The sequence below is a fragment of the Atractosteus spatula genome, unplaced genomic scaffold, assembly GCF_055471065.1.
Source record: "Atractosteus spatula isolate fAtrSpa1 unplaced genomic scaffold, fAtrSpa1.hap1 Scaffold_31, whole genome shotgun sequence".
Taxonomy (NCBI): Eukaryota; Metazoa; Chordata; class Actinopteri; order Semionotiformes; family Lepisosteidae; genus Atractosteus; species Atractosteus spatula.
Window position 1 is genome coordinate 284098 of NW_028296859.1, and position 12277 is coordinate 296374.

Genomic DNA, 12277 nt, shown 5'->3' on the forward strand with positions numbered 1-12277 from the left:
GAGCCTGTCTCTCAATAATAATAATACAGTGTGTGATCTCCTGTCCCAGCCTCAGGAACAGACAGCGAACCTGTCTCTCAATAATAATCATAATACAGTGTGTGACCTCCTGTCCCAGCCTGAGGAACAGACAGTGAGCATGTCTCTCAACAATAATATGAATAAACTGTGTGACTTCCTGTCCCAGCCTGAGGAACAGACAGTGAGCCTGTCTCTCAATAATAATAATACAGTGTGTGATCTCCTGTCCCAGCCTGAGGAACAGACAGTGAGCATGTCTCTCAACAATAATATGAATAAACTGTGTGATCTCCTGTCCCAGCCTGAGGAACAGACAGTGAGCCTGTCTCTCAATAATAATAATACAGTGTGTGACTTCCTGTCCCAGCCTGAGGAACAGACAGTGAGCCTGTCTCTCAATAATAATAATACAGTGTGTGACCTCCTGTCCCAGCCTGAGGAACAGACAGTGAGCCCGTCTCTCAATAATAATAATACAGTGTGTGATCTCCTGTCCCAACCTGAGGAACACACAGGAGTGAGCCAGTCTCTCAATAATAATAAAGCAGATTATGATCTCCTGTAACAGCCTAAGGAACAGTCAGGAAAGAGCAGGTCTCTCGATAATAATAATACAGTGTGTGATCTCCTGTCCCAGCCTGAGGAACAGACAGTGAGCTTGTCTCTCAATAATAATAATTCAGTGTGTGACTTCCTGTCCCAGCCTGAGGAAAAGACAGTAAGCCTGTCTCTCAATAATAATAATACAGTGTGTCATCTCCTGTCCAAGCCTGAGGAACAGTGAGCTTGTCTCTCAAGAATAATAATACAGTGTGATCTCCTGTCCCAGCTTGAGGAACAGAGGGCCTGTCTCTCAATAATAATAATACAGTGTGTGATTTCCTGTCCCAGCCTGAGGAACAGACAGTGAACCTGTCTCTCAATAATAATAATACAGTGTGTGATCTCCTGTCCCAGCCTGAGGAACAGACAGTGAGCCTGTCTCTCAATAATAATAATACAGTGTGTGATTTCCTGTCCCAGCCTGAGGAACAGACAGTGAACCTGTCTCTCAATAATAATAATACAGTGTGTGATCTCCTGTCCCAGCCTGAGGAACAGACAGTGAACCTGTCTCTCAATAATAATAATCCAGTGTGGAATGTCCTGTCCCAGTCTGAGGAACAAACAGTGAGCCTGTCTCTCAATAATAATAATACAGTGCGTGATCTCCTGTACTAGCCTGAGGAACAGACAGCGAGCCTTTCTCTCAATAATAATAATACAGTGTGTGACCTCCTGTCCCAGACTGGGGAACAGTGAGCCAGACTCTCAATAATAATAATACAGTGTGATCTACTGTCCCAGCCTGAGGAACACAGAGGCTATCTCTCAATACTAATAATACAGTGTGTGATATCCTGCCCCAGCCTGAGGAACAGACAGTGAGCCTGTCTCTCAATAATAATAATACAGTGTGATCTACTGTCCCAGCCTGAGGAACAGACAGTGAGCCTGTATCTCAATAATAATAATACAGTGCGTGATCTCCTGTACTAGCCTGAGGAACAGACATCGAGCCTTTCTCTCACTAATAACAATACCTTGTGTGACCTCCTGTCCCAGACTGGGGAACAGTGAGCCAGACTCTCAATAATAATAATACAGTGTGATCTACTGTCCCAGCCTGAGGAACAGTGAGTTTATCTGTCAATAATAATAATACAGTGTGATCTTCTGTACCAACCTGAGGAACAGTGAGCTTGTCTCTCAATAATAATAATACAGTGTGATCTCCTGTCCCAGCCTGAGGAACAGAGGGCCTGTCTCTCAATAATAATAATACAGTGTGTGATCTCCTGTCCCAGCCTGAGGAACAGACAGTGAACCTGTCTCTCAATAATAATAATACAGTGTGTGATCTCCTGTCCCAGTCTGAGGAACAAACAGTGAGCATGTCTCTCAATAATAATAGAACAGTGTGTGATCTCCAGTCCCAGCAAGAGGAACAGACAGTGAGTCTGTATCTCAATAATAATAATACAGTGTGTGATCTCCAGTCCCAGCCTGGGGAACACTGAGCCTGTCTCTCAATACTAATAATACAGTGTGTCATTTCCTGTCCCAGCTAGAGGAACAGACAGTGAGCATGTCTCTCAACAATAATATTAATAAACCGTGTGATCTCCTGTCCCAGTCTGAGCAACAGACAGTGAGCCTGTCTCTCAATAATAATAATACAGAGTGTGATCTCCTGTCCCAGCATAAGGAACAGAGTGAGCCTGTCTCTCAGTAATAATACAGTGTGTGATCTCCTGTCCCAGTCTGGGGAATTGAAAGTGAGCCTGTCTCTCAGTAATAATAATATAGTGTGTGATCCACTGTCCCAGCCTGAGGAACAGACAGTCAGCCCGTCTCTCAATAATAATAATACAGTGTGTGATCTCCTGTCCCAACCTGAGGAACAGACAGGAGTGAGCCAGTCTCTCAATAATAAGAGAGCAGATTATGATCTGCTGTCCCAGCCTAAGGAACAATCAGGTGTAGTGTGCTCTCTGAAGGCACCAGTTCTGTAGGGTTTGGGCATTTACTGGGACAATTATTAATTGTAGCTGTAAATCACAAAATTGATTCTTTTGATGGCTTTAGAATCCAACCATGCGATATAATTTAAACAACGCACACACTCAGGTACTAATACACGAGGATACATTTATTAATACATAGAATATGCATATAAACCTAACAGATCTTATCGAGAGGGTTATCAGAATACAAAAGGTATATATTCAGTCAGTTACCAAGAGTTACATATATCAAGAGAACATACGTTCGGTGTATCATTCATTTAGACCATTTCATAAAGTGAACTTGGTTACAACTTCTACATTAGATACTGAAAACAAGTACATAACTCTTAGGAATAAAATTGATATCAACTGGTTGGGGTAACAATTGAATTCTCGAGCTGTAATGCATTGAGTTGAATACTCATCCAATCTCTGGGGATTCAGATCTCCTGCGGGCTCAAAGAAACAGTTGCAGGCTTCTAAACTGTCCAATCCGTGCTCTCTGGCTCCGTGCCAGGCTGTGCTGTGCGGCTTGCGACAGTGCGCTGCTGATGCTCACTAACCGGCTAGTTAGTGTTGGCTTTAACTTGCAAAGTTTGCGCACAAGAGAAAAGATGACTGTGGGTCCCAGCAGGTCAGGAAGAGGACCAGTTCGTTCCTGATGAAGAGATAGTTCTGAATAGTGATTCACCTGTCCACAGTTCCGACCTGTTCACGAGGCTTGCTGCTGGTGCTAACCTCGGGTGGATCCTCTGGTTACTCTCTGGCAACCTCCGCTCTAGACTCTTAGAACAGAGTAAAGTTCTGGCACTCGGACACACTGGCCGTTCCGTGGTTGTCCGGGCTGAGTCTCAGGATGGTCAGGAGGCGCGCTGCGAGAATGTCCTGCCTTTGGGAGCCTTCTGTTCCTGGGCCGCCCTGCCCTGGAATTCTCCTTTGAATTCCCTTTAAAATTGTCCGAAATAGTCTCTCAGGCCCTCTGTGTTGCCTGTTTTTACCTGGAGGAACTTCAGCTCGTTCATTGGCAGAAAGTTCCATGGGCATCAGAGTCCCACGTGCGTTACTCGGCCCTACCGGTCCCTGATTGGTTGATCAAGGTGGGATATGAGTCACTTACTCCTGACACCTAGGAATGCAGTCCAGATGTCCATCTGGCACTCCCTAGACAGATAGGCGCCAATGGATGACCATTGATCATGATAGCCAGGCTTAGCTAAGTGCATCCCCATTTGGGAGCTGTCCCTTATCAAAAGAAAACATCTTTAAATCAGCCTGCATGAATAGTTTCTCTGTGGCTGCACCACAGAGATGAAGAGGGAGATGGGGCATCATTTGGGAAAGCACAGCAACACTTAATTCTGTCTTATTAATAAGCATTGCCATTACATATCCCCCCTTTTTGAAGGTCACGAGGTCCTGAGGCATTGTTGCCTTCAAAACAAAACAGAGTTAAGTGATGTCCCTTGTCATTAGGACATTAACCTTAAATCTCCACATTACTCCTCGAGAATTCATACAGGAACCAGCATTGGGAACAAACAGGATGAATAACATCTGGAGTATGTATAAACACGGTAGGAGACATCGTCTCATTCTAGGCATTACACATCAGGAAGTTCACTGTCAATATCTGATACCTCTGTAGGCAGAAATTTGGGAAGAAGTAACTTCCTTTCTTTTGACATGGTACCTTTGACTCATTCATGCTACCCGGAGTACATCTTGATGTAAGAGTACAGCATTCAGAGTACATCCAGTTATGATCCAGCTACCTGGCAGTAGTGTTACAATAACAACAGTTCCTGTTCCCAGCCCCCCGGTAAACCACGACACCTGTGTTGGGTATCTGCCAGGGTGGGTTGGAGGTTTGTTCCATTAAAGCAAACTAACTACCTGTACCTCTTCAGGGCTTACTGTTTCTTGGATTTCTATCCAATTCAATAGTGTGGCACCTGAAGGCATCCGCGACCTCAAGTTTGGTCTTATGTTGTCTGGTTCCAGACCGTACAGTGTTAAGTTACCAAGCTGTACTATGGCCTCCTTGGGAACTTGCAGGAGACTGTTGGTTAGTTAGCTGCATTGTGGTAGCTGTATCATGCCTGTCACAAGTCATGGTGACAGTTAAATGTGGTGTGCTGACCAGCCATTTACTTCCCACCTGCTCTTCATGGGGTTCATTAACCTCCCTCTGCCCATTAGTAGCTTTACACCCTTCATTGGTGAATCATTTAGACACAGCCAATGGATAGCTTTGGTAGCTATACCCATCTCAAGATTTGGAACCGAATTCAATCTTGGATTGCCTTCTAGGTGAGCTATGAGCGATGGGGAGGTTAATGTCACATACTCCTCTACTGAGTGGAATCAAGTGGGTTGGGAATTGTGCCATGGCTAGACTGGCTACAGTGGCACTAATCTCCCTTAACAGGTCTTGTGTCAACATTCTGGCCAGTTGCACACAAGCATAAACCCACTGTATAACACCAACAATCATGTCCACTGGTTGGGGAATAAGGTTTAACCCTGTTGCATAGGCAGTTGCCTGTAGGGTTTTCCCTAAGCTTTCCAACTTTTGCTGCTGTTAATACCGTCTGTCACTACCCTCGGGCATCTCTGACACCTGCCTTCTTGGGGCAGTCAGGGTGAGAGTGCCAGTAGCAAACAAACCTACCAGAAATAGCAAATACACAACAGTGGTGGCAGCAATCAGTCCTCCCAAAAGTCTTTTAGGGTGGCTAATCCCAGTCATCTCCTTCTGAGTGACTGTCACCTTTCTAAGCTGGCGCAGCATGTACATGGTGTCTTTCTCAGTATGCCGTGTGGCATCCTGGACACCAACATCCTGGAAATCTGGGGGGATCTGACGCAGCTGCTGATGCTGCTCCTCCATTTCCAGGGCATCTGCTTTTTCGATTTGTTCATTGTTCATGCCTGTGCTCTAGGAACCCTGCAGGGGGCAGTGCAGCTGTGGAGCATGCCTGACCCTCGGCTGAGTGGTCATCTGGAGCACCTGAGTGATCTGGGATTGTTACCTCATTCTCACTGTTCAAGTAAACCCTGCACACTTCCTGATTGAGGAATCCCTCTATCGGCATGTTTACAATCGTTCGCTGGGTGTGGGTGTAGGACACCTGCTCGCTCCCCCCTTCCCTAGCTAGGGGTTCAGGAAGCTTCCCCAGCACTGGGATAGCTAGTTCACTGTCTTTGAACTTACTATCACCCACCAGGCCCATGTCAGTGCAGGCGGGGATTCTGACACCCCTCTTTGCGATGTCCTGCACTGGCAGGCGGGTGGCTTGACCATCCAGCTCCAATCTGGCTGAACCACTGTTGGTCAGACTCAGACTGACAGACTGAGCTGGTGGCTGTAAGAAAACCGGCTCGGCTTTCATTCCCTGTCCCTTCCGGGGGACTGGGTGTGTTGGAAACACTGCCGTTGAGGCAGGAACAATCAGGTCAATCTCACTCACTACCTGGTAGTTGTGAGAAATAATGTTACCTGACTGCAGGTTCCCTGGGTCACAGCAGAGGGAATCGGCATCTGGGATCAGGTGTGTCCACAGCGCAGTAGTCTCAGCGTCCAGCTGGACCTCCTCTCTAACCTGTGAATGTTGCACCAGGGGCACCTGGCGGTGGCCCTGTGACAGCTGCTCAAGCACATCCTCACTAATAGAGGACCTCTCAGGGCTAAGGGTGAGGGCTACATCACCAACCTGCTCTCCTGCCATCTGGATCCCTTCCACCACTGCACGGTGGTGGTCCTGACCCCTCTTGGGTGCCAGGGTGCACAGGGAAAGCTCCTTTTCATCGCCAGGTGGGGAGATCTGCTCCTCTTTAGGGATGTAAAAGGGGTGTGCTTTACCTGGTGGATCAGGCGGCTGCTTGGAGCACCGCTCCTGTGGCATGGAGGCTGTTGTGACCTCAGCCGGGACATGACTTCCCTGTATATCCGGGGAACAAGAAAATATTTTTATTTCTTGTCCAGAGGGAACAGAAGGAATCTCCACAAAGGCTTCTGTGTTCAGTGGGCACTGTGTGAGCACAGTCTGCCTCTTGGCCCCCCTTTCCTTCTGTACAAAAGGCTTAGGAGCCTTGACCTGTTTCCACACCTTGCCTTTCTGGTGATCCACCAAAGGTTCATCTCTGAGTCGCATGCCCTTTTCTTTTTCTACCCGTTTGAGCTTGCTGTATGACATCAAACACCTTTCAACCTCAGTGTCAATCAATGTCTCACTGTGTAAGACATCTCCCATGGCAGCCTTGAGGTAAAAGCTTCCTGCTTTTCCTCTCTGTTTTACTGCCTGCTCTGTGACTTCAGGGGTGGAGTAAGCTCTCGCTTGCGAGTGGCTGACCTCATCCAGGCAGGAACCCTTCCGCTCAATCAGATAGACTGAGGGGGGGAGAGGGGGCGGGTCTCCGCCTCCTCCAGTGGAGAGTATCAGCTCATTCACGCTTCTGGCAGCCTTGGGGAGCGGTTGTCTCTGTCCTAATAAAACTTGTTCAAGCCTGGCCAGGCGGGCGGCTACTGAATCCTTTTGTTCAGCTTTATCTAGCCCTTTCCCTTCCCCGGTGTTCTCATGGCACTTAGGACGCTGGGTGCGGTCCTGTGTGCCTGCTTTGGAACGGGGCTTAGCCAGCTCAGGAGCCTGTGCTCCTTCGAGCAGGGGGGAATTAACCCTGCTGGCTCTGACGGCGAACACAGTCGCTTTAGCACCTTTTTGCTCAAAGCGACTTTGGACATCATACTCCCAGGCTTTCTGCACTAATCTCTTAATATCGGTCATTTTCATGGTCTGTGCATCTGTATGCATTAAGATCATCTTTCTGACTGACGGGTGGAGATTCGCAATGAATAAACCCTTGAAATGTGTGTTCTCTTCACAACCCTCATCATTTGCCCTGCAAAATAAGTTCGTCTAAGTCTCTCCTAATATTCGCGAGGGGACTATGCTCTCTCGTGCTTAATGTTAAGGGCGGCGGCTATCGCGGCAGTCGGGTCAATAAACGCACTGTATTCTCGGATAAGTGCTTGACACAGCTCTTCAAAGTCATCACAGACGTTCTTCATCTGCCTAGCCATCCACTCATGTACAGCTCTGCTGCTAGTTTTCCTGACCAGAAACACTTTCTCCTGTTCTGTGGCGTTTGGCAGGTACTGCAGGGTATACCTGAGGTCTTGAATATACCTCTCGATATTATTCTCTGACACTGCAGGTCAAATCTCTCCATGTCCTTCGCTAGCTCTCTCAGAGAATGGAGGTTTATTCTCCTAGCTTCTCCGCTGACGGAGATATGACGGAGATCGTGGTCAGACCTGTCGCTGCTAGAGAGAGTGCTTAATAGCGACTCGAATTCAGACCTTTTAGCAACCATCGTTAAACTTAAAGAGTATTACTTTTAAGTACGAAATCACAGTTCTACCACAGAAAACCACAAGATCAAGTATGCAATCAACCCGGTAGATCGCAAAAGATCACAAAACAATCAAGCACTGCTTAAAGAGCAAGGGGAACTTTTTTCCTTTCGGCTTTCAGCACACTGTATTGTCGCGTATGAAACCCGCGGCGTTTTATATTGAATTATTCCGCTTGGTTGACTCATTTTAGTCTTACCATAGCCCAGGTATGACTGAAATGAGTCCAGGGATGCCAATAAATGTAGTGTGCTCTCTGAAGGCACCAGTTCTGTAGGGTTTGGGCATGTACGGGGACATTTATTAATTGTAGCCGTAAATCACAAAATGATTCTTTTGATGGCCTTAGAATCCAACCATGCGATATAACTCAAACAACGCACACACCCACGGGTACTAATACACGAGGATACATTTATTAATACATAAAATATGCATATAAACCTAACAGATCTTATCGAGAGGGTTATCAGAATACAAAAGGTATATATACAATCAGTTACAAAGAGTTACATATGTCAAGAGGACATACGTTCAGTATATCATTCATTTAGATCGTTTCATAAAGTGAACTTGGTTACAACTTCTACATTAGATACTGAAAACAAGTACATAACTCTTAGGAATTAAATTGATATCAACTGGATGGGATAACAATTGAATTCTCAAGCTGTAATGCATTGAAGTTGAATACTCATCCAATCTCTGGGGATTCAGATCTCCTGCGGGCTCTCTGGCTCCGTGCCAGGCTGTGCTGTGCTGCAGATGCTCACTGACCGGCTAGTTAGTGTTGGCTTTAACTAGCAAAGTTTGTGCATAGGAGAAAAGATGACTGTGGGTCCCAGCAAGTCAGGAAGAGGACCGGTTCATTCCTGATGAAGCGCTAGTTCTGAATAGTGATTCAGCTGTCCACAGTTCCGACCTGTTCACAAGGCTTGCTGCTGGTGCTTACCTCAGGTGGATCCTCTGGTTACTCTCTGGCAACCTCCGCTCTAGACTCTTAGAACAAAAGAAAGTTCTGGCACTCGGACACACTGGCCGTTCCGTGGTTGTCCGGGCTGAGTCTTAGGATGGTCAGGAGGCGCGCTGCGAGAATGTCCTGCCCTTGGGAGCCTTTTGGTCCTGGGCCGTCCTGCCCTGGAATTCTCCTTTGAATTCCCTTTAGAAAAGTCCAGGAAATAGTCTCTCAGGCCCTCTGTGTTGCCTGTTTTTACCTGGAGGAACTTCAGCTCGTTCATTGGCTGAAAGTTCCATGGGCATCAGAGTCCCACGTGGGTTACTCGGCCCTACCAGTCCCTGATTGGTTGATCAAGTTGAGATGTGAGTCACTTACTCCTGACACTTAGGAATGCAGTCCAGATGTCCATCTGGCACACCCCAGACAGATAGGCGCCAATGGATGACCATTGATCATGATAGCTAAGCTTAGCTAAGTGCATCCCCATTTGGGAGCTGTCCCTTATCAAAAGAAAACATCTTTAAATGAGCCTGCATGAATAGTTTCTCTGTGGCTGCACCACAGAGATGAACAGAGAGATGGGGCCTCATTAGAAAAAGCACAGCAACACTTAATTCTGTCTTATTAACAACCATTGCCGCTACAAGTGAAAGGCTGAAGTGAAATAGAGCGGGGACGAAGGCAGTGAAGAGAGAGAACGTGGGAAGAAGAGAAAAACGCAAGGGAAAAAAAGCAGCGTCGTAAAAGAGGTGACGGAGCTGTCCTCTCTATAAGAAGGGTGCCAGCGAGCCTTGCGCTGGCTTACGGCCACACCCCCTTGAGCACGCCTGATCTTGTCTGATTTCGGAAGCTAAACAGGGATGGGCCTGGTTAGTACTTGGATGGGAGACCGCCTGGAAATACCAGGTGCTGTAAGCTTTTAAGCACAGGAGGCGCCCTATCCCCGCTCGCTCACTCATTCCCCTGTTCACACGAGCAGTGCGGCTTTTCCGTCTGTTTATTTGTCAGCTTTGGCGAGACACGGGTGCTTGTGTATTAGCGTGAGCGTTTTTTATTCTGATCATGAACAGTTTTACAAGTCCGCAAAGGATCGAGGAAAGGTTTATCGCCAGCTGAAAAGAGACACAGCGCTTCGGCTGTGGAGACTTGTTCGGCTGGCGTTCGGGGAGTCGCGTTTTTCAGAATTGTATTGAGATCGTTTTCCACAGAGCTCAGATGTCAAAGCAAAGCAGCAGCTCTCCACAGCGATCCTCTATAGCGCCCTTTCTCCCGCAGCTCCGTCCTCATTGGAAGGAAGCAAGAGTGAAAGGCTGAAGTGAAATAGAGCAGGGACGAAGGCAGTGAAGAGAGAGAACGTGGGAAGAAGAGAAAAACGCAAGGGAAAAAAAGCAGCGTCGTAAAAGAGGTGACGGAGCTGTCCTCTCTATAAGAAGGGTGCCAGCGAGCCTTGCGCTGGCTTACGGCCACACCCCCTTGAGCACGCCTGATCTTGTCTGATCTGGGAAGCTAAACAGGGATGGGCCTGGTTAGTACTTGGATGGGAGACCGCCTGGGAATACCAGGTGCTGTAAGCCTTTAATTGCAGGAGGCACCCTATCTTCGCTCACTCGCTCATTCTCCTTTTCACACGTGCAGTGCGGCTTTTTGGCTTTTTATTTGTCAGCTTTGGTGAGACACAGGTGCTTGTGTATTAGCATGAGCGTTTTTTATTCTCATCATGAACCTTATATACTGTATCTCTACATCCCATAACCTTTAACGGCAGGTGCCTGGGTGTGGACATGTTGTGATGTAATATTTAATTTAAAAGTAAACATTTTAGTAAAGTCTGTTATATTGTTAAAATCTATAAGCGTTATAAATATCAATTTTTGCTCGTGCTTATAATTTATCACTGCTAAATGTGTCTTATTCAATTATTTAAACACTTTTATGACCTATCCACTAAAATATAAAGACCTGCCCTACAACGCTCTTCTCAAAAGATAAAATAAGTTTTACATTTTTTGATTCAATGTAATTTATTTTCTAGAGAAACACACATCATTTGAGACTTGTGTTGCATGTTAATATTTTTAAGGTTTAAAGACTTTACGTTCACGGTACGTGGAAAATCATTTCAAACTTTTGAAAAGTTGTTGAGAATTTGTCATTGAAATAAGCTTACATATTTTAATTCAACGTGATTACTTTTCACTCTCGATAAAACACGTGTGATTTTGGGGCGGGGGGATATGGTGGGGTGTTCTAAAACATCACAACCATTTGAAAAATGTCTTGAGCTATGTAGGCATGGTTACAAATTTGGAGTTTATGCTTAAATTAGCCGACTTGCCGGTTTTGAAGTGTGACACCTGAGCTGTCAGGCCCCGATTTTGACTGCTGCGAAGATGGCTTCTTTGAGTAGTGAATCATCGGATTCCTCTGCTTTGCAAACTGAAGAAGTAGGTTGCTAAAATATTTTTTCTGATAGTAGAATTGTCGTTTCAATCTGCGTTTAGCGTATTTCGTTTTCAACACTTTGTCTTCTTTTTAGCAAAAGCTGACCCAGCACTCAGTGGTGTGTGACAGTGGCTGTCATGTGAACTCTGATGGTGATTCAGGTGTTGGGGGTCTGTCAACGACTGATGAAGAGTTGCTACAAATGGTAAATATTAAACCACAACAAGTTCGAAGCAAACGAAGAACTCTAACACAAAAGAGGCATTACAATTTAAATATTTTAGGTAAAAAGCATGCCTATTTATTTTGTTAAGCCTTCCTTTTCTTTTTTCCTTTAATAGAATAACGAAGAGGTCGACGCATCAATCTTCAAACTACCATCAAGCTTGAATGTTTCGTGTCTGTTCATGTGTGTTCGCCAAAATGTGATTAATGATGATGTTCAACCTAGTTTAGCTAACGATGGCTCTAATGAGCCCGATGCTATGGATCAGATTGTAAAGTCGGTGGTATGTTGCACCTTCAACCATTGTTTAAAGGGGGTTGTGGTTGATGAATGCGCGGCCTGTTTGATTAATCATCCAGGTCAACGGGGTCACACATGCCTGGTTGTCGGGTGCGCGGATGGGTACTGTGGTGTCTCCGGGGGAAAGTTTATGTAAATGAAAGTAGTACTCACACCACACTTTTCTTTCCTGAGTTTCGTGGCGTTTCTTCCTCCAACTATCTTCCAAATACAGTCCGTAATCCGTTTCCTTAATCCTGATCCGATCCGAGTTCCAAAAGTCCGTAATAAAGCCAATCCGCGATGTATCCTTATCCAGTGTCCGTAATCCAAAAACCATAAACCTTTTCTCCTTTCAGTAGTCCGTTATTCTTTAGCCCGATCTTTAA

At 46.0% G+C, this 12277-nt stretch overlaps 2 pseudogenes; both read left to right on the plus strand.

Annotated features, from left to right (window-relative positions):
• Positions 1–9740: 9740 nt before the first annotated feature.
• On the plus strand, positions 9741–9859 carry LOC148807443 (5S ribosomal RNA; annotated as a pseudogene).
• A 537-nt stretch (positions 9860–10396) lies between these two features.
• Positions 10397–10515, plus strand: LOC148807444 (5S ribosomal RNA; annotated as a pseudogene).
• Positions 10516–12277: the final 1762 nt, after the last annotated feature.